The sequence below is a fragment of the Lonchura striata genome, chromosome Z (assembly GCF_050655825.1).
Source record: "Lonchura striata isolate lonStrDom1 chromosome Z, ASM5065582v1, whole genome shotgun sequence".
NCBI lineage: Eukaryota > Metazoa > Chordata > Aves > Passeriformes > Estrildidae > Lonchura > Lonchura striata.
In genome coordinates this window covers 25,592,004-25,615,371 of record NC_140740.1, presented here as the reverse complement: position 1 = coordinate 25,615,371, position 23,368 = coordinate 25,592,004, and the positions used below count along the sequence as shown (strand labels likewise).

General features: G+C 41.0%; 1 protein-coding gene across 7 annotated transcripts in view; it reads right to left on the bottom strand.

Annotated features, from left to right (window-relative positions):
- The window catches only part of PTBP3 (polypyrimidine tract binding protein 3), a 51,102-nt gene extending 31,797 nt beyond the window's left edge, over positions 1 to 19,305 (bottom strand). For 4 of the 7 annotated variants that reach the window (XM_021525027.4, XM_077790082.2, XM_085567149.1 and 1 more), the window contains exons 1-2: positions 19,149 to 19,305; positions 15,161 to 15,252 (exon numbers count right to left, since the gene is read on the bottom strand). The gene's annotated coding sequence lies outside the window, so the exon portion shown is untranslated. Of the gene's footprint in view, positions 1 to 15,160; positions 15,253 to 18,986; positions 19,097 to 19,148 lie in introns of those variants that run through there. The other 3 variants (XM_077790080.2, XM_085567151.1, XM_085567148.1) reach the window with 2 other exon arrangements.
- Positions 19,306 to 23,368: the final 4,063 nt, after the last annotated feature.

Here is a 23,368-nt window from a genome sequence, read left to right as displayed (position 1 = left end):
TACAATCTCTGTTTGAATGGCCTGGATCCATAAAACTGAAGCTGTAGCTCACTGCAGCACACAATCAACTGCTGCTCCAGGATGGTGGACTAAACCAGTTTCAACAGGAGAAAAATTATTGAAACATTGAAAACTACAAAATTACAAACTTCATCCATTATATGTGCCTGTACTTAAAACTGATCATTCAATCACTAAATCCTAAGACAGTTCCCTAAATTTTGCTGTTACACTGACAACCATTAACCCACAACAGCAGCCAAAACACAAAGGAACTCTTTAAACCCCAAGCTCATCACCTAAGCACCTAAGCATCACCTTGTTTTATAAAAGATCAACAAAGCTTTGGGCTTCTTATAATACAGGGAACCATCAAAATTTCAAATATATAACTGTCTTCGTATCTTCAAACTGATGCAAGGAATATTTTTAAATGTACATATTTGTAACTATGTTTGCATTAAAAAAAACCCAAACAATTAAACATTAAATCAATACACTGTAGAATAATTGGCCTGGCCTAGGCTTGCTAACTCTAGAGTCCTGAATACAAAACTTAGTTTCTTACAGAAGAATTTAGAATCTTACCTGATTATTTTGGCTATACTTTTTGTTATTGTCTGAATGCTCCACTGAAACATTACTCCAATTTTTAACTTTTAGCATCAATACTAAGTTATATACCAACCCAAACAATTACAGCACATTTATTAACTATAGCATGCCCCTTAGAAAGATGTAGTATATGAAAACTGCTAAGAATTCCACTGGTTTTGCAGGTGGCTAACCAAGGTATTTCTCAAGTATAAGAATACTAAAAAGATGCTTTTCATCATCTCCTTATTTAGCCAGCTTATAAATGATAAGCCTTCTCACATACTGACTTAAAGCAAAAATAAACAAAATGCAAAAACGTTTTAAAAAATTGCAAAGATAAACTGACACCATGGCACTTGTGCAAGTTGAAGTAAAAAGTGTGTATGTTTGAGATAATCTGGACTAATGAAAAGACATTTACTTCTTCAGTGTTTTCACAACTCTGAAAACATATGCGTATTCATATAGAATACACAAAGAAATTACAAAACTTCAGTCTATAAAGACCATTTGTTCAATCTTTCTTTCCCACATAGAAGTGAAAGAGAGATTTTTAAAATACTTTGTAACATGAAGCATTTAATGTAGTGACAAAGATCTGCTACAGCTGCTCTGGGTTTGCAAGGCCTTTAGTGCTGAAAAACTCCACACAATAGGGTAGTGTGCCCTAGATAATGTCTTAGAGGATTCCAATTGAATCTTTGAGGCTAGAGAGTCCTACCATGCCCCTAATCTCTCTGTATACTGGTTACTTCTTAGTTTTCCACTATTTAAGTCCAGCTGTAAAACAGTCAAAAGAACAGCCAAATCCTACTTGTAAAGCTACGTTGACATCCCTCCTTGTCCACAGTTTATAGACACTTGACAAGCACTTCTTTAAGCATAGAGGAGCTTACACTGCCGTTGTGCCACCACATCCATTTCAGTTTTCACAGCACAGCTATGTGGGGTAAGACAGCTGCTCAGCCTCAGCAAGCTGTTTGCCCCAGTTCTCCGTAAGGCCACACAGTGAAAGTGAACACGCAGGCCGGACAAATAACTATTCTGCCTAACTCTTCCCTGATACACACTTCTTCCAGCACAAAGTTAACTCACAGAGAGCAGCACCTGCCTTTTGAGTGCCAGGACCATACCAATTACATGATAAATACTCACAGAAAGCAGCACCTGCCTTTTGAGTGCCAGGACCATACCAATTACATGACAAATATTCCTTCTTTCAAACTGGTAAACAAGGTATATGGAATAGTTCAAAACAAGGACAGCTACCAAACCAAGGCTGCAACATCCTCCTCTATTCTATCATTCCAAACACATCAAGCATTTCCTAACATCTTAAGACTTTTTTTACACCATTAGACTTCCCACCTCTCCTACTTCAAGGCAGCATTTTTACATTTTTTGAGGATTATTGCCTGGCAACAGGTAAGGCAAGAGCGACAGAACAGCTACAGCTAGATTAAGTTTATTCTTTCCTTGTATTATTGAGCAGAAACTAAAAACCAGCTGCTTAGAAAGCTCAGTTTAATCTCAGACATTTTTTTAAAAACAGGTAATCTATAGTGCCAAGTCCAGTAAGAGGCCACCACAAAGTGTGGCACTCAATGACAGGTTAATGAAACAAAGTATTCTTCTGTACCTACCAGATCAATTTCCCTGACCAAATAAGGCATATTACACTACTGACTACAGCAACAGGTGCCTGTCCTGAAACTGTTTCAGCTGTTCTATGATTTTTTTAAATTCTGATAATAATTTATGCTAATGATTCTGCAATTCCAGGATAAAACCCACTGCATTCATGAACTCTGAAAGTCAGCAGCTCTAAGTTTCTAAAATCTTTGTGAGTCATATATAGCTGGAAACATAAGGGTAAGACTAGTACTGCAAAATCCTTCTTTAGAACATGTCCACGTGTTACAACTATGGCAGGTATCTATTTAGAATTACTTCTGGAATCACAGAATTCTATAAACAATCTTTTAATTTCTAAAAAAGCTTTAAGTAACTCCCTTATTACCCTCCCCTCAGTGTTCAGCTGCAGTATTTTTTCCCCTCTCATTTTCTAGAAGTCACAAATTCTTCAGTACAGTTCAATTAATTAAAACTTGGATAGTTGGAGAGAAACTTATATTTGTATTGATCATTCTCCTAGAATTTAACTAGTCATCTTTCTATGCTATTATTTTTATATCAACAATAAGGAAGAATATGATCATCATTATCAAAAAGAGCATGGGCAATTTTAATGGAAAATAATTCTTTCAATAAGGACCTCTCTCCATCCATGTAAATTTAAACTGTACATTTTTCTACAAGATTCTACATGGCAGAACTAATTAATTACTTTGAATTTGTCCTAAAAAGGCAAATTTCAAAACATGACAATTTCAAGCTACACCAGTGATAAACCATAGTTATATTTGAACTAACTGTTCTACTGGATACTTTATTTTTTATAGAGCCTGACTGTGAAAACAAAAGCTAAGTGCCATGACAAGAATGAAAATTTCTTTTATCTTCTACTTCTGCAGCATGTCTTTAGATAATTACTATGTTCATTTACTCCTTTTTCCTCTTTCACGTTTGCAAAGGAGATGCAGTTCCTACTTCCAAAATGGGGATTTAATATGAAATACAATGCTGTTGGTGCCCAAATAAAGATTTCAAAGAAAGTGGAGCCAAACTACAGGAAATTTCAAAACCACATATTTGTATAAAAATAAACTAACCTTACATAGATAAAGCCTACTATTTCAGTAAGCTGAAGATGCAATAAATTATAGGCAGCGATCACAAATAAGCAAGCCTCATTTACTCTGCTATAAAGACCCCCCCACCTCAAACACAGGCTCAAGCTGCTGATCACCAGTCACCTTAGAAGCACTGTCTTAGCACTGATGGCTGCTCTTCTGTAGGCCTGAATGCTCAGTGGCCCTGCCAGCAACACATCTTTCTCCACTGCCTCTGTTGTCAGCTACTGAAGCTCACTTCTGTACTGATAACAAGGTACTGCACACCTTCAAAGAGTTATGTAAGAGTAATTAAAATGTTAAGATAAAAACAGTATGCACTTTGCATTTATGCTAGATATAGGGCAAGAACATAAGGAAATAACATTTTTCTCTTGAAGATGCAAAATATGCAAAAGCACCCTTGAGCATGTGATTAACAAGAGCTAAAAAACTAAGATAGACAAGCTTAGTTTTTTAATACAAAATAAATATTTTCATTCTTAAAGTCAGAAATACCTCTACTTAGTGCGAAAGCCTTAAGCTCATCCAAAAGAATAAGCAATACACCATATTGAATATTCCAAAAATCCAGCAGGCATCATGATACAGAGGCAGAGCTTTCTTTGAAACTGTCAAGGATGACTGCTTTTCCTTGTGATATCATCACTAACTTACAATTTCCAATAATACTGTTTTCTGACACTATAACTACAAACTTTACTGAAAATAAAGACTGATGTCTATGCTTCCTAGTTAGCTTAAAGCCTTAAATATGTGAGGTTTTCCTCAAGAATTAACACAGGTTTTTTTGTGAAGAAAATTTACTTAAATTACTGCAATACACTCCTTTCATATTTTTCTTCCAAATTATGAATAGAATACTCAGCACAATCCTTACTAAAAGTTTTCACTCTAATTTTTAATAAGCAAGTAAATATGGGAACATATCTATAAATAAACACCATACAGAATGAAGGGTACAGATGAAGATACTAGGCTTTAAATTTAAAGGTTTTATACTTCAAGTCACAAATGTGTCTATACAATGCCACACTATGTATGGTTTTGCATAATTTTATACTTCACTAGGCACAAGTCATGCCATAAACATCCAGGATCCCAAATAAACCACCATTAAGCTCTTGAATTTGGCCAGAAGAAAATTTACATAGCCTTATACCATAACTTGACAACCTGGTTTCTAATTTATTATTAAAGTCAAAATCAAGAAAAAAGAAGAGCTGAAAGAAATCATGACACCAATGCCAAACCATATGGTAGCAGCAAAACCTGGGAGTGGTTTTAAATAAAGAACTAGCTTGTATGAAAGGCTATAAAAGAAAGGCTATACTCTTCCATTTAAATTAACTGCTAAGAGATCTGTAACAACACTTACGCTATGTAATAACATGCATTTAAAAAAATTGAAAAAAAGATTGAAAGATGTTAGCAAATTTCACAAAGGTGATGATAAATACGTTAAAGGAAGAAAAAACCCCACTGTGATAAAAGTAAAAATGTGACAAACTGTGGATTATTCTCTCTCTTGCAAAGAAAATAGTTTAACATGCACGACGAAAGAAAATAAAAGCAATCAAAATTGCTATCTGAAGCATCCCTTTTAGCATTCATTTTCAACTCTAGTTCCTTCTGAAAACATGAAGATTCCAGGACACAGTGTTTATCAGTAGCTCTACCTTGCAGCATAAAAGACACCTACTTTTGTTACTTTTATTACTATTGTTTTGCAGAAGTACATATACACAGCTTAGTTTAAGAAAATAATATTGGGGGGGGGAAGGGGGGAGGAAACTCACTTCCCATGTATCCAAAAATCATCACAGATTCATAGGAAGATACCAAAAATATTTGACTCTTAACTGATCAATCATTTAACTTAAAAGCATGTAATCATTTTACCTAACTTACAAATTTTCAGACTCCACCAAATTGTTTTTAAAACAATCTTTCCAGTCTCAATTTAACTGTGATGCTAAAGACACATATTCTTGACTGTATGGTTTTTGACTATTGAACTTTCTGCTTCACAATTAACGATTTCATCCAAAAAGAGAAGAATTTTTTTTTTTTAAGGAAAATTCATATGCACAAACACTCATTTAAATCTAAGAATAAAAGCTCTAAGAACTGCACACTCAAAGTAAAGAGGTCAGAAAGACATTACATTCTGTCTGATGATGCATTTCACTTAAATTATGAGTTGAATAATTGTTCTAACCCATTAAAGATTTGTCTCAAGATCAACAACAGGTTCAGTATTTTTATTCGCAAGTTGAATTTTTAATTACTCCTTAACACTTTCTAGGAGAGTAGTGTTGCATGCCAAGAAAACACAGTCACAACTATGAACCCCACAATTCTTGTCCTTTATGTCTCGCGTGTATTTGGTTTCTTCTCTGCTTCCTTGGCAATGTTTCTTGTCAGTTTCTCACTCTAAGAAACTCTCTCATGCAGTGCTCTGCGCTTCGTGGGCCCACCTCCACTACATTTTTTGAAAAAATTGGCAATACACAAGCCCCTGTAAGGATCATACTTTAAAAGAAAACTTCTGTATTAATATACTAGTTGCACAAATGAGGGGAAAGTCATAATCTCAGCCTGTTGGCAGATGCAGGAGATAGCCCAGCATCAACAAACCCATATCCAGAAAACATGCATCTTTTGTTGAAATCTACATTTCACCTTTTCACTACACATGGACAAGGACAAGTTCTTCTCCTTGCTCATTCCTTCACCTAAATATTACATCAGTCAGTCACACAACATGAACTTTTCCCTTCAGTTTTACTTCAGAGTAATACATCCTCTAACAATCTTAATTTCTTCTACCCCTCAATGGAACACACAAGTTAGTTGGTAACAAAATTATTTTTCCCTTATTAAACTATACTGTGAAGTTATTTAACAGTAAAACATACAACTAGCTACACAGGAAACATGATTTTGAGAAGAAAACCTTTAAGGCAAATACAACTCCTGAAATTTTATCAATAATTAAATCCATGCACCCTATTAATACTCTGTGCTTCATAAAATAGTAGTTATTAAAAAAATTATCATCTTTGGAAAGTCTACAGTTTTAAATTTGACCATTTGGTTGAAATTTGAATGACTAACACTTTTCAGTCTAGGACAGTTCAAACCTAGTCTTTGGATTACATGCTTTGAGAACCTTGGATCCTGCTAAGACACTGCTTTTTGTGTGTGTGTGTATGTGTTCTGAGCTGTTCTCCTTATTGAAAGATACACGCTGAAACAGCAACGAGTCCCATGATAAATAGGTCCTCTGAGAGAGCGTAACATCCTTCACAACATGCTAGGTTACATTTGTTACACACACGCACTAAAAATACCAATTTTGTACACAGAATAGCTGAATCCTATGTGTCCAAAATAAAGTTCACAAAAATAAAAAAAATTCTAATTAATTATACTGTTGTTACTTCAGGATTCTACACCAAAGACAGCATTTATTGTCCAACCTCCAGCCCTACAGAGAGCAACCACTATACACCAAAAATGAACTATATAGAGCAGATGCAACAGGGGACCAGTATAGACAGAGTGATCTTTTCCTATACATGCAAGTCCCATTATTGTACATACATATATATACACACACACATGCAATTGAAACTTACGTGATAGCAAGACAAAAATTACCTCAAGCAAAACAAATCGATTTCCCTACAGACACTATGTTATGGAGCACTGCAGGAAAGATTCAGCAATGAAGAGTTATTTACAAGTTATTTTCACACTTCTAAAGCACTCAGATTTACTCCCATACATTTGTTTAGAAAATTGTAGTACATTTACAAGCAGGGCTGTACACAGCAGAAGAAAATTATATAGAAAGAGACTCCTCTTCTATGGCAGGATTTCAAAATAATGACAATTAAGACAACTCAGTTTCTCTACCAGGTTTTATTACACAGAATAAAGTTTCTATTACTGACAGAAATCAAATTAAAACCAAAAGTATCACCCGCTTTTGAGTTCAAGAAGTTTCCTCCACAGAAACTAAGTTTTGCACTACAGTTTCCACTATATTCAAGGTCATACACTGTACACTAAATAACTTCAGATTAATTACTTCAACACCGATTGTGTTTTGGGAAAGAACAGATGTTCTGGTTTGAAAGCAAAACCAGTGAGAGACTCCAAGTCAGAAATACAATTTATTGGGAAAAGGGGAAAAGGACAAAAATACATGCAATAATACAAAGGGAAAGGCTACTGACAAAGTCAGAATACAACCTGGCCAGCGTGCTGGTAGCAGTCCGAATTGGAGTAGCTGCAGTCCTCTTGGGATGGCAGATGTAGTTGCTGTGTCGTCTCAGAGAACCTGTGAAAAGGCTCCCCTCTGTCTAGAAATCTCCAGTTTTATCCAGGTGGGAATGCCTAGCTCCTCCCCTTGGGCAGAGCATCTCACAAGGGGTTATTATGAGTCACAAGGTGTGTCCTTAATCACCTCCTCCTCCTGGACAGTGTTATCTCTGAGTCATGTGGCCAGGCATTGATGGGGCCATTAACAGCAGATAAGGAAAACTGCCCTAAGGCAACTCCTACTCAGATGGGAATTGGAAAACGTTTTTTTTTTTTTATCTTGGACATTATCCACCCCTTTTCCTATTTCAATCTTCGTCATGATGAAACCTTAAACATAGTTCCCACTTAAGACTAAGTTTCCCTGTGGTACACAACAGGTTTGCCCATCCTTCTGCATTACCCACCAAGTATAACCGGGTCCTTGAGCAAAAACAATCCCACGGATGGGTTTGTCTTTACCTGGGGTGGGATTAATCCAAACAGTCTTTCCTAAAATACCTTTCATATGTACCACAGGGACTTTATCTCCATCCACTGTCTGCAAGGGTTCAGATTGGGCAGGACCAGCTTGATTGATGGACCCTCGGGTGTTGACTATCCAGGTAGCTTTTGCCAAGTTCAGTTCCCAATTCCTGAAAGTTCCCCCACCGAGTGCCTTTAGGGTGGTCTTAAGCAGCCCATTGCATCGTTCAACTTTCCCGGCAGCTGGAGCATGATAGGGGATATGATATATCCACTCAATCCCATGTTCTCTGGCCCAGGTGTTGATGAGGCCATTCTTGAAATGAGTTCCATTGTCTGACTCAATTCTCTCAGGGGTGCCGTGTCTCCACAAGACCTGTTTTTCTAGGCCTAAGATGGTGTTCCGGGCAGTGGCATGAGGCACAGGGTAGGTTTCCAACCATCCTGTGGTTGCTTCCACCATGGTCAGTACATAGTGCTTGCCTTGTCGGGTTTGGGGAAGCGTGATGTAGTCAATTTGCCAAGCTTCCCCATACCTATATTTCAACCATCGCCCACCGTACCACAGAGGCTTCATCCGTTTGGCCTGTTTGATTGCAGCGCAGGTCTTGCAGTCGTGCATGACCTGTGAGATGCTGTCCATAGTAAGGTCCACCCCTCGGTCTCGTGCCCATCGGTATGTTGCGTCTCTCCCCTGATGACCAGAAGCGTCATGGGCCCAACGAGCTAGGAATAGTTCTCCCTTATGCTGCCAATCTAGGTCTACTTGTGATATTTTCACTTTGGCAGCTCGGTCTACCTGTACGTTGTTGTGATGCTCCTCAGTAGCCCAACTCTTGGGTATGTGTGCATCCACATGTCGAATCTTCACAGTCAGCTTCTCTACTTGGGAGGCAATGTCCTGCCAGATCTCGGCGGCCCAGATGCGTTTCCCTCTGCGCTGCCAGTTAGCCTTTTTCCAGCAACTTAGCCATCCCCAGAGAGCATTAGCTACCATCCATGAGTCGGTGTAGAGATAGAGCCTCGACCACTTCTCTCGCTCAGCAATATCCAAAGCCAGCTGGACGGCTTTAAGCTCTGCAAGCTGACTTGATCCACCTTGTCCCTCAGTAGCTTGTGCCACTTGTCGTGTGGGGCTCCAGACTGCAGCTTTCCATTTCCGGCTAGTGCCTATGATTCGGCAGGAACCATCCATAAAAAGGGCATATTGTCTTTCAGTTTCTGGTAGCTCATTATATGGTGGGGCCTCCTCAGCACGTGCCACTTGCTCCTCTTCTTCAGAAGACAATCCAAAAGTCTCCCCCTCAGGCCAGTTTGTTACAATTTCCAGAATCCCAGGGCGATTCGGATTTCCAATACGGGCACGCTGAGTGATGAGGGCAATCCATTTACTCCATGTGGCATCAGTGGCATGATGTGTAGAAGGAACCTTTCCTTTAAACATCCACCCCAGCACTGGTAGTCGGGGTGCCAGAAGCAGCTGTGTTTCAGTGCCAATTACTTCTGAGGCAGCTTAAACTCCTTCATAGGCAGCCAAGATTTCTTTCTCTGTGGGAGTGTAGTTGGCTTCAGAGCCTTTGTAGCTCCGGCTCCAAAATCCCAGTGGTCGACCCCGAGTCTCCCCAGGCACCTTCTGCCAAAGGCTCCAGGACAAACCATGGTTCCCAGCTGCAGAGTAGAGTACGTTCTTGACCTCTGGTCCTGTCCTAACTGGGCCAAGGGCTACAGCATGAGCGATCTCCTGCTTGATCTGAGTGAAGGCTTGTTGCTGCTCAGGGCCCCAGTGGAAATCATTCTTTTTTCGGATGACCAGATAAAGAGGGCTCACAATCTGGCTGTACTCGGGAATGTGCATCCTCCAAAAGCCTATGGCACCTAGGAAAGCTTGTGTCTCCTTCTTGTTGGTAGGTGGAGACATAGCGGTGATCTTGTCGATTATTTCTGTCGGGATCTGACGACATCCATCTTGCCACTTGACTCCTAGAAACTGAATTTCTTGAGCTGGTCCCTTAACCTTGCTTCGTTTAATGGCAAAACCAGCTTTCAGTAAAATCTGGATAATTTTTTCTCCCTTTTCAAAGACTTCCCCTGCTGTGCTCCCCCACACAATGATGTCATCGATATACTGTAGATGTTCGGGAGCCTCGTTCTTTTCCAGTGCAGCCTGGATCAGTCCATGGCAGATGGTGGGACTGTGTTTCCACCCCTGGGGCAGTCAGTTCCAGGTGTACTGCACTCCCTTCCAGGTGAAGGCAAACTGAGGTCTGCATTCCGTTGCCAAAGGAATGGAGAAGAAGGCATTTGCAATATCGATGGTCGCATACCACTTTGCTGCCTTGGACTCCAGCTCGTACTGAAGCTCCAACATGTCTGGCACGGCAGCGCTCAGTGGTGGTGTAACCTCATTCAGGCCGCGGTAGTCCACCATCAGTCTCTATTCCCCACTGGACTTGCGCACTGGCCATATAGGGCTGTTGAAAGGTGAATGGGCCTTGCTGACCACCCCTTGGCTCTCCAATTTACGAATCATCTCATGGATGGGGATCACAGAGTCTCTGCTGGTACAATATTGCCGACGGTGCACTGTTCTCATGGCAATTGGTACCTGCTGTTCTTCAACTCTCAGCAGTCCCACAGCAGAAGGGTCATCTGAGAGACCAGGCAAGGTATTCAGTTTCCGGATGTCTTCTGTCTCTACAGCAGCCATCCCAAAAGCCCAGCGATGTCCTTTTGGGTCTTTGAAATATCCATTTCTGAGATAGTCTATGCCAAGGATGCATGGGGCCTCTGGGCCAGTCACGATGGGGTGTTTCTGCCACCCGTTCCCAGTTAAACTCACTTCAGCCTCTAATACAGTAAGCTGCTGGGATCCTCCTGTTACCCCAGAAATAGAAATGGATTCTTCTCCTACATATCTTGATGGCATCAGGGTACATTGGGCACCAGTGTCAACCAAAGCCGTATATTTTTGTGGTTCAGATGTGCCAGGCCATCGAATCCACACAGTCTAATAGATCCGATTGTCCCTGTCCTCTACCTGGCTAGAGGCAGGGCCCCTCTATTCCTGGTCATGGTACACGTTGCTCTCTTCTGGTAAATAGGTTCTTGAGGTTCCTTCAAGAGGATCAGTTATATCATTATTCTTATATTGTCTGGAACTCTGTGTTTGAGAGACTGGAGCAGCATTGACTCTTTTTGTGTTAGGTGTTCTTTTTAGTTCACGTACTCAGGCTGCTAAGGAAGAGGTGGGTTTTCCATCCCACTTCCTCATGTCTTCTCCATGCTCCTGAAGAAAAAACCAGAGGTTTCCTCATGGAGTGTATCCTCTCTCCTTGGCTTGGGAGCACTGGCTCCTAATGGCAGAGATTCTTCTTGGTTCTGGTGAAATATGGTAGCCTTCTTCCTTAAGTTCCTTTTTTAGTTTCTTATGACTCTCTTCAATCAAGTCCCGGAATTGCTCAGCCAACCTTGTTTCCATGGACGAGACATGGGTACGAAATGGGGCAGTGACCGTATCCTTGTAAATTCTTAATTTATTGGCTAAGACGCCCACCCTGTCCTCGCCTTCACTGCAGTGTTGCCAGGTAACGAGAGTACATCTCTGGTCCAAGCTGTGCAAATCTCAACCACATTTGTGATGTGCACTGGACACAGTCTGGACTCTTAGGAAATCTCTCGTCTTCTGCGAAAATTATCTCCAACACAGCCAATTCCCTCAGGCATCGGATACCTTGTTCCATGGTATTCCATTTTCCTTGGAGCACCTGGAAGTCTTCTTTACAAAGGTATCTGTCCCTCACACTTGCAAGCAGTCGCCGCCAGAGGCTGAGAGTTTCTTGGGTTCTCCCAATCCCCTGGTCAATGACCACATCCCGGGATAGTGATCCCGGTTGCCTGGCCTCACTTCCATCCAGAATGGTGTCATTGGCTGCAGCGTCCCAGATGCGGAGAAGCCAGGTCAGGATGGACTCATTTGTCTGGCAGGTGAGTTCTCTCCGCAGGTCACGTAGCTCACCCAGGGATAGAGAGCGAGTGATGATCTCTGGTTCTGTCTCTTCCGCTGGGTGCGAGGGTCCTGCAGTGTCCTCATCAGTCACTATGCGGACTGATTTGCTCCTGGATTTCTTCTTCTGAACGGGGGCAACTACTATGGGTTCAGGCTGCTCTGGTTTGGTGATGGTTTGTGTAGAGATGCTGATGGCGCTTTCGGTTCCTTCCTCCTCTGTGCCAGTCTGTGTAGACATAGACACTTTTGCTTTGCTTTTTGTTTCTTCCTCCATGACAGTCTGCGTAGACACGGACACTGTTGTTTTTCTTTTGGTTTCTTCTTTCTCTATGGCAGCCTGTGTTGACATGGATGCTGTTGTGGTATTCTGTACAGGCACGGACACTGCTGCTTTGCTTCTTGTTTCCTCTTCCTCAAGAAGACGCTGCATCACACTATGTAGTGTTTTGTTTCTAAGCATGTTGCAGACTGTGCAGAGAAGACAAAGAAGAACTAACAACAACATTACGCTGTCCTTGGCATCCAGAGGGAACAACATTTTCAAAACTGCTGTGTCAAGCTTGAAAGGTTTGAAAACCTCAATCTTTACCCCTCCCCCCAGGGGCTGGGTGAGGTTGCCGAGGCCCCAGACGTAGCAGCCTAGATTAGGACAAGCAAACAGAATTGAGTACATATTCCAAATCATGTTCATTGCCTCAGAGGTCATAATGCAATAGACATAGTAGACCAATAAAGCAATTCTCATACCATACCCTGGTCTACACATGAGCATTACAATTGCCAAATAATTCCCCACATTCGGGAAAATATAGAGAGTTAGGTATAAGACCCAAAAAAGCATGTTAAGCATCATAGTGAATAGGTACTCTCTACAATACAAGATTGTAATTCTGACTTCTCTCAGTACTTTCTTGCCCCACATTGGGCGCCAATAATATGTTCTGGTTTGAAAGCAAAACCAGTGAGAGACTCCAAGTCAGAAATACAATTTATTGGGAAAAGGGGAAAAGGACAAAAATACATGCAATAATACAAAGGGAAAGGCTACTGACAAAGTCAGAATACAACCTGGCCAGCGTGCTGGTAGCAGTCCGAATTGGAGTAGCTGCAGTCCTCTTGGGATGGCAGATGTATTTGCTGTGTCTTCTCAGAGAACCTGTGAAAAGGCTCCCCCCTGTCTAGAAATCTCCAGTTTTATCCAGGTGGGAATGCCTAGCTCCTCCCCTTGGGCAGAGCATCTCACAAGGTGTTATTATGAGTCACAAGGTGTGTCCTTAATCACTTCCTCCTCCTGGACAGTGTTATCTCTGAGTCATGTGGCCAGGCATTGATGGGGCCATTAACAGCAGATAAGGAAAACTGCCCTAAGGCAACTCCCACTTAGATGGTAATTGGAAAACGTTTTTTTTTTAATCTTGGACAACAGATAAATGAAATGAAGGGGAAGGACCAGATGTGAAGCTAAAGTAGTTTTCCTGGTACCACAAGACCAGAACAAACAGCTTGTCTGTATACATAGAGCAAGAAAGACAAATTTTAGAGACTAGAAAATAGAAACGGATGAACTGAAAAATCAAAAGAATAAGAAAATTAATTCAGTATCATGTGTAATAAAATGAGGAAGTGAACCAGCAAAAAACCTAAAGAAATGGAAAATAGAGGAAAAAAACCTAATTAAGCTGAGTACAATAAATAAGACAAAGAAAGCCTAAAAACAGCAAGAGGGATTACACACAATTTATTAATTCAACTACATCACCTCTTAATGTTACAAGTCAATAAAATACTGGATGTTATATTCTTTTCATTTTCAGTGGTCTTTGGGATCACTGCACCATCAAACATTTCATGCTGACTTCCAAACAGTATTTGTGTTTAGCCTAGAAAACACTATGGTTAAAAGGCTGAAGACATAGAGAATCATAGAATCAGTTAGGTTGGAAAAGATCTTTAAGACAGGGGAGTCTGTATCTCAAAATTGTTGAAGCATGATTTACACATTCAAATGCAGCCCTTGAAGTATGTTATCACCCTGAACATTTGCAAAAATGTGCCTTGAATTCTTGCTTTAAAAATCTTTTTTATCTTTTCCAAAGTAGTGCAGTCTAGGAATCACCTAGTAAGATGGATCAAAAGCTGGAGCAATACTCTAAAATTTTGTCACATCCTTCTCATGTGCCACTTCAGTTGTAGCTACCATTCAACCTACAAACAAGGATAAGGTTACCACTCCCTGCTTTTGCCATACAGTCTGGTCCCACCCAAAGCAGATAATAAGGTCAGGATTTGATTTCTGCCTATATGTGAACTGGTTTTGGATCATCCTTATTCCCGTGACTAATGCAACCACCTCTCAAGAAAATAGTAACATCTCATTTAAATAGTAAAATCCTAACAGAGAGCACAGAGCCCACCATACACCTCTGCAGCTCTTTGAAGTATGCACACTTTTACAGAGTGCACATATGCAAACACAATTTTGATTCCCTCACTGTGCAGAAAGAATCTTCTCCTTGACTTTAAATGCCCTTGTAATAGACCATGTCTTTTAATGAATAATAATGGCAACAAGTTAAATAACTAGTACTTCAGTGTGATTAAGGAAGTTAATTGCAAAGCTAGTGGTTGGTTTATTGAATCATATAAGCATTCATTCCATTGGCTTTCACAAGAAATTCAGGCTTCCTGTGGCTTCCTGATCAGTTTAAGCTGTTCTATGGCTAGAGTGAGCAAAGGAAGTCATGTCATTCCTCACCCATGTGTTTTCACAGCTCTCACTGCAGTGACTATCAACTGCAAGGCAGCATGGTACCAGAATAATTCATTTCACCATGCAGTTCACATATGGCAGTTGCTACACTACGAAGGAGGTGCAGAAATGCACTGTTGAGGATGGTGCTGCTCTTGTGGCAGCAGACCTGAGTTTCAACAACTTCAGCCAAGAGAAAAACAGCAAAGCAGGGAAGAATGGTATCAACAGGAGTAGACAAAATACTTTTTCACTTACCTGCTCTGTAAAGAGTGTCAAAAATGCTTCCTCTAATTCCAATGTAAAACTCACGACCACAGACCTGAAGAAATAGGCACAATTTTCACATGCTGAAATGAGAAAAGGAAAAAAAGTCTCTTAAATATAGTCATTCATTCAAAATATGCAGCACCAAATGAAACTGTTAAGTACAAAATATATACAATGGTCAAAAGCACGAAAACCAAAAGCAGAAGTGCAGTTACATGCAATAGTTAATGAGTGCAAAAGAATTAAGAACTGCAACTTAAAAGAGCTGCAGGTGTAATTTCATGATATAACTAACTCTCATCCTCATGTTTTGACACATTAGGACAAATGAATATTCTCTAAAAGAAAGCTGACACACACTTGCATAATGCTTTTTCTCGTTTCAAGCTTGGTCTTATAAGCTCTCAGAGATAAGAATTATACCTTTGATAGCTCAACTACTTCAGGTGGCATAAAAGAAGTAGGATGGCTTTTGTGATAGTGTTGGAAACAAAGTTTTAATAAAAGGTAAAAATAAAAAAGCTCTCCACAGAGAAAAGCCGAGTCAGGGCAAGAGGCTCTTGCTCCTGTTAAACCACTTCACAAAAGTTATTTTACTTCTTTTGTTCTCTTCTTTTTCTAGGGAATTGCTTAGGCAGGACTTTTTGGCTCCAATTAGCTGTCCTTAAGTTTGAGGTGAGGTCTCCGAAGTCCTAGTCCTATAAGGTGTCTTTTAACCAAACTGAGGAGAGAAACTTGTGGGCTTTTTTCCTTTTTAAAGGGACAAAGGGTAACTTGTTTACTCCCTCAACAGAAAACAAATTCCCACACTTGTGCTTATCACTTAACACAGGATTAGTTCAGCAGAAAACCTGATAAATACTCCCTCGCAGAACCCAAATCAACTGCTTATCTCCTCAGACAGGGTACACAAAGCAGATTAATTGTCTTGACTACAGACTAAATCAAATGAACAGCAATTTGACAACTACTAGGGAAACTAGGAGATTTATTTATATTTTGCTATTTTCATGTTTCTGATTGTGGTAGATAATTTTCATTTCTGATTATATCAGGCAGTAGTAGTAAACAAGATTTAAGAATGAACAGCAAGCTCAGAAGGAGAGATAACTTCATTCATACTAGGCTATACTACATGTTTTCCACAAGCACATAACTCAAAGTGGGTTAAAAACAGGTATTTATGAAGCAACTATAGGAAAAAAAAAAATGTAATTCTATGTAGAATATAATTTTTTTAAAAGGCTTCTAAGCCAGAAATCTATGGATGATAAGAAGGAAGCGGTTGACAACTCTTTAAAAGCTTGAGCGTCATCTTCCAGAATTCCAAAGTCTTGTTACCTGAAGATTTAATCTGGTACCAGAATTACTGAATTTTATTTGAAAATAAAATACCGCTGCTGTGTTCCTGAGTTTAGTGTTCCTGAGTTCCCCCCTTACTAACCCACAAGGAGGCCACTAACCTCATCCATAAACACCCATAGGTCTAGGTACATATCTGGTTTGCTTTTCATAGCCAACAAAAAAAATTACAGTTCACACCACTCTGCTTTCTTTGACTTTTATAAGTTTAATTTGAGTCACATATTCCTGCTAAAATAATAAGCTTAAATTAAGAACCAATTTCTTTGCCATAGGACTGATTCTAATAAAAAATATTTATCTGTGTTTACTTTTTCATATTCTCACCCTTATTAAATATAAGATTTTCATCTCAATTAGCCTCGGCATTCCACAGAAAGAAATTGATGCCTCTATTTCATTTCTCTATTAAAGCAGCATGGAAGTGTAGTTTTTCTTCTTTTATTTTTTTTTTCTTTTTGACTAAGTGCCCATGAAAATAAAAAGTCACAAGACATCTTATGAAAAATTGTTTTACTTCAAGTTTACTAGGGCAGTTTTAACCAATATCTCAATAGCTTGCATTTTCAACTAGCAGTTTGGAGATCAACCAATGACATTCAATTCTCAGAAGTATTTAGCATCTTCTAACAAAAAAAGAACATTCCCAAATCACCCAAGTCCTCCTGAAGTGTCACAGGCAGCACTTAGCATCTCACAGCATACCCAAACTTGCAGCTATCACCAACCATCTGTATCTTCACTGAAACAGGCTCTACTTCAGAAAATTTCTTTAAAAACACTCAGTTGAATTACCTTTAATACGTCTATAGTCTTTGTTTCACTCTCTCAAAAGAAAGTTTAATAGGAAAGTTCTACTTTGTAATGTTAGGCTTGTACAGTTTAAGAACTACATACATTTTACCTGCATCGTTTCTACCCAAACCAGAAACAATGTCAACATTAACTTATCTTTATTAGTATTTCAGGGCAGTACACAAACTGACATATGACTCTTCTTCCCTCCTTTCTCAACTGAAATAATAAAATGCTTTTGAAAATTAAAAAAAAAATACTTAGGAAAAGGGATCATCATACTAGTTCTATGACAGCATAGGAATTATGCATTCACATTAGATAGTAATTCCACAACTTAAGGGAAAAAAAAAAAAAAACCTGTATTCTCAAATAGAACAAAGAAAAAAACAAAATTACAAGTTCCTCCACAAACAAATTTGACAAATTAATTTTAATAAATATTCTCACTCCAACGAGAACTTTCTTAATTTTCTCTTAAAGTTTTAAAGTAAATGTGAAAAAAATGCTGATCACAGCAGAATTACTCAGTATAATTTTTTTATTCAATTTTTCAAAAATATACCTCTTAAAACTATTTGCTGTTTGATTAATCAGCATTTTTAAGAGACTGTTCTCATCAACATGTCTCCCTGTAAAGGCTTCTACTACCACAGTGTGTTAAAAGATGTCACGAAGTTTTTTGAATCACAAGGAACAAAGAAGCCTTAACTTCTGTATCACAATACCTAGAGTTTAAGAACAGCAAAGCTTTTACACGTAACCTGGAGGCAGGATGCACGTTTAAGTTAGTGTAACAGTGACATCTTTGCGTGAAGCTGTAACCGCTGACTTCTGTGAACATTTCTATAGTCACCTCTGCATATGGTTACATTGAAAAAAATAAACATTAGGCATGGTTAGTTTCCTAGGACAGTTGAATTTCCCACCATGGCCAATCAAATGTTCACTTAAAAAGCAGCAAGGGAAGTTAGCAATATACACAATAAACTTGGACTTATTACTTAGTTTCAAGTTGAGAAACTATCAAGTCATACAACAGCCAGCTACCTTCACACTATGCCAGCAATGGGAGAACAATAATTCAGACTTGTGAAAAATATTTTTATCTTCCGTGTACGACAAAGCTGTAGAAACTTCATCCCTGCAACAATCTGCTGCATATTTAAGGCTTTCAGTAAGGTCTATAAAAATCCATTATATGAATAACCATTCTGATTATTGATTAACCCAGCAGAATAGATGTCAATCAGTTGGCCTCCACATATGCACTTCTACCAAGCACCAGCGAGAAGGCAAATAGCAGCGGCTCCACGTTTTCTCGGCTACAGACTCGGGGCACCAAACTTCAGCTACCACGTGAAACCGCAAATACCCAAAACCTCATCGCGATCCACCGCTAAGGATCCTGCGCGCCAAAGGATTTTTTTACCACCGTAGCAGGGGTAACTCCGCGATAAAGTTGAAAGCCCGGGCAAGCGCAGGCCCGCGCGGCGGCCGCCACGGAGCGGAGCGGCGCCTCCCGCCCGGCGCATCCCGGCCCGGGCGCGGGGCCACGGCCCCCGCGGCGCCGGCGCCGGCCCTGGGGAAAAGGAGACCTCGGCCGCCCTGGGAGAAAAAGAAAGAGGAAGGGAACGGAAACGAGACCCGCACGCACTGAGTACCACAAAGTTCCCCGCGGCAGCGTCCGGCCCCTCAACTCCAGGCCGGCGACAGCCGCCGGCTTCCTCCTTCCACAAGTACCTGGCGGAGCAGCCCTCGGGAATATCCCCACCCCAAGCCCGGCCCCTCCGAAACCCGGCCCCTCTCCGACACCCACCTTTCCTCTCACTCCGCTCCCTCCGACGGGGGTGGAGAGGACCTCCCCCAGCCCCTCTCTCTCCACCCCCGCTGCTCCGGGGAAGAAGGAGCCGGGATGCCCCGGTCACCGCCCCGCCCCGCCCCGCCCCGCTGCAGGCGGCACCAGGTGGAACCCCGGGGGCGCTCCCCTCGGCCAGCGGCCGCCGCCCGCCCCTCAGCGCGGCCGCGGCGCGGCGGCGGAGCGCGGCCCCGGCTCGGCCCGGCGGGCGGGCGGCCCCGCCCGGAGCGGGGCGCGGCGCAGGCGCACCGAGGGCCCGCGCCCCGCCCCGGCCCCTGCCGCCGCGGCGCCTGCGCAGTGCGGCGGTGCCGCCGCTGTGGGGCGCGGTCGGGCTGTGGCCCCGGGGCGTGGGTCCCTCAGCCTCGCTTAAACTGGAAAGGACTCCGGTGTCATCGAGTCCAACTTGTGACCGAACACCTCGTCAGCTAGACCATGGCACTACATCCAGTCCTTCGCTAAACACCTCCAAGGACGGTGACCTACTACTTCCCTGGGCAGCCGTATTCCAAACTTTATTCTCCCCTTCTGTGAAAAAGTTCCTCCTAATGTCCTCCGCTGACACTTTTCCTCTTGTCGTGTTCCTGGCTGCCTGGAAGAAGAGAACAATCCTGACCTGGCCACACTCTCCTTTCAATGAGCTGTAGAGAGTGATGAGGTCTCCTCTGAGCCTCCTTTTCTCCAGGCTAAATATCCCCATCTCCCTCAGGCACTCTTCAGAAGACGTGTGCTCCAAACCTTTCCTCAGCTATGTTTGCCTTCCCTGGGTTCTCTCCAGAGCTTCAGTGTCTTTCCTGCTCAGAACTGAAAGCAGGGCTTGAGGCATGGTCTCACCAGTGCCCAGTTCAGGGGGATGGTCACTGTCCTGGTCCTCTTGGCCACACTATTGCTGGTACAAGCCAAAATGACATTGTCCTTTTTGGCCAGCTGGGCACACTACTGCCTCATGCTCTATCATCTGTCAACCAGCACCCCAGGTCCTTTTCTGCCAGTCAGCTTCCTATCCCCTCCTCCCCCAGCCTGTAGCGCTGCAAGGTTCAGGGCAGCAGCCTCAGGTCAGGGACTTTGGCATCCCTTGAGGGCCCCAGTGTCCTCCTGTCCTTTGGGTCCCACAGGGCACCTGGAGCAGCCAGGACAGAGGGAGAAAGCCAGCCACTCAGCTGGCACCACCAGATGAGATTCAGGTACCAGCCCTGACCTGGATGCTGGTTGTGCCATCCCTCCATGTGGCGCAGCCTCAGCTCTGGCTGTTACACTTTTAAAAGGTGGTCAGCCCCCATCCATGTAAAAGCTGGACGTGTAGGTTTGTAAATTCACTGAGCCATATGTTAAGGAAACTTCCCTATTTGACCAGGACGCACTCTGGCAGTCAGTCTTGCACCACCTGAGCTGGGATAAGGCCCCTTCACAGCTACATCCCCCTACTCGCAGTAACACCTGACTTCCACACCATCTCCACCCCAGGTTTCCCAGAGCAGAGTTTGAGACATCCATATCCCCTGGGTGCAATAACTAAACAACAAAGTAACAGCTCAGGCTGGTGCCTGCAAAATCCATAGGTGGGACAGAGGACGGGTGTCTGGTCTCCTGACTGGAGAGCAGAGCGGGAATGGGTGATGCTGGGCAAGGTCTGGTGACATACTCGTGTGCAGTTCAAGTGAGCTGTGTGCACCCGAGGGCAAGAGGTGCTCTGGAGATACCAGATAGTGGCATCTCTGTTTCTTGTAACTGCAAGGGATTTTGTTCCTCTGGTTATGTCCTGTGTATGGTGGACTTCCCTGAGCTAACTCCTTTTCTGGGCTATGTTGTTAAAGAAAAGTGTAGCCTTAATCAAATGGATTACAGTCACAGGACAATTCTTGGATGTCCTATGAGTCTGATAGACTTCACTCCTAAGAACAGAGGAGTATCTATAAGTTTCCTTTTCTGTTCCCCCATTAACTACAGGAACAAGACAAGTCATCATGATCAAAGAAGTACTTTGGGAAGTAGTTGTTTGAAAAAAAATGAATTTTAGTCTTAACATAAGAGTCAAAACCAAATTTTAGATATAACAGCAGACTCAGAAATTATTATATTTTAATCAGTTATTATGAGAAAAGGAAGTAAGACTATCGATGTATCTATTTTAGATATGCTAATATGAGAACATACCATACATATACACATATGAGAATATATATATTCAATATTTCCAATGTATTGGAATATACTTTATATATGTTAATGATTAAATTTATACATGTATATAAATCTAAAAATTAAGGATTTTTGAGTCCTCTGGAAGAACTTTTCTTTAGAGGTCAGATTGTGAAAAATGACATACAGTTTCATCCCTTAGCACACATGTTTCTTGTTACAAGTTAAATATACAACATAATTTAAAAATACTATAAGGGTTCTGCTGTAATTGCTCTGTACACTATAAAAATAGAAATAAGTGTGTTTTGCCAGTAATCTAGACTTTGCTGCCATTGAAGAATGCTTTTAAATTAACTTTCAACTGCAATTCACAAAGCCAATAGAAATTTTGATAGATTGTTATAATAGAAAAAGAAAATAAATCCTTTGTGATAGGGCCTGTGAGCTGGTTGCTAACACAAGTAGGGAAAAACAGAAAGGAAGAAAACTTTGATCATTCCCTTCCTGGGAGGCAAGGAGTGAAGGGGAGAGAGAGAGAGATAACGATAATGTGAAGGAAAACACTTCTAGGAAGCAAACTTGGGCTTTGGGAGTTCTATTCGTACTTCACCTGTCACACTTTTAGTGGTTTTTTGTTTGTTTTCAGTTTAGAGGTTTTGTTCATTTGTGGTTTTGTTTGTGTGTTTGTTTTTAATTGGTCCCCTTATTATATTTATTAATTTTTGCTTGCTTCTTTGATTAGTTATGTCTGTTGCTTTTTCTCTTTTTCTCATTAATTTACATTGTATTCTTCCTGAGCTATGTCAAATTCATGTTTTTTACAACTTTAGGGAAGTCTATGGAGTTGTGCTGACTATAAATTAGGTGTGTGTGATTGTATTGAATGGATGTGTTGTTTCCAGCTGCCTCTTTTATATGGATATATAAACTGACTGATGGTCTTGTTTACTTTAAAGAGGTATATAGTGTAATTTAATTAGATAGAACTTCGAGGAAGAACAGATATCTTTATGCACAGATCCAATTATAGCATCAGGGCCCGGGTGGGCAATGTTTTGTCTGCTCAGCGTACAAATACAAGTAGACAGACGCAATTAGTCAACCTGATCTATTTTAAACAAGCTATGTTTATCTGGTTTTAGCAACACCATATTTTGCTAAAAATTACGTGGTTTTGATGTTATTCTATCAAGTTTAAAGAAACTAACACTTACTGTATTTTTCTCTTATTGATACTTTTGTTGTCTGTATTGCTAACGCTTGCTTACACTACAAAAGCAAACCAAAACCACATTACCTGTTTCTGTGTTTTGAGTTGTAATTGTAATTCCATGGTTTTGAGTGTTTATGACATAAATTAATATTTGGCAGCTAAAAGGTCTTCTAAGCTTCTCTCTATTCAATGAGGACCTATTATCCATTTTATGTAGCTCGTATTTACATGGAATAATTTGATACATTATTGTTTTTCAGGTAACTCTTCTCCTAAAACCCCAGTTCTTTCTAATACGTTATGTTTATGTAACCAGATACATTATATTGTTGAGAATAATATACAGTACTACTTCTAGTAGGAACTAATTTGTTTAGTTTCCTGGGAAAAAAACAAAACAAAACAAAACAAAAAAAACTAAGAGATTTTTTAGCAGGGTAGTCATTGACTAGGTCATTTGGCTTACTCCAGCCTGACAACACAAGGCTTTCAACTAGACACTGTAGCTCAAGAAATAACAGTCCTGATTAAACCTTGCAATTCCCTGCAGTTTTACCTGCTTCTCAGCTGTTGTGGTGCAACTAAACTGCAAAGTAACTCCACAGACTGCATTTAAAAAGGTAACTCCCTCCACCTTTTTGGTTTTAGGATTAGTACAGTAGTGTAGCAGAGCAGACATCTGTAAAGAGCAGCCAAGGACTTCCATGGTCCAGCCCCTCTCAGGTTTACCGTGCACTGTACAGGCTGGCAGCTCCTGGTAGGGTATGGCTACACCACCAAACTGCTCACTGCACTGAGAGCCAGAAATGCAAGCTGCATCTTTGACTCT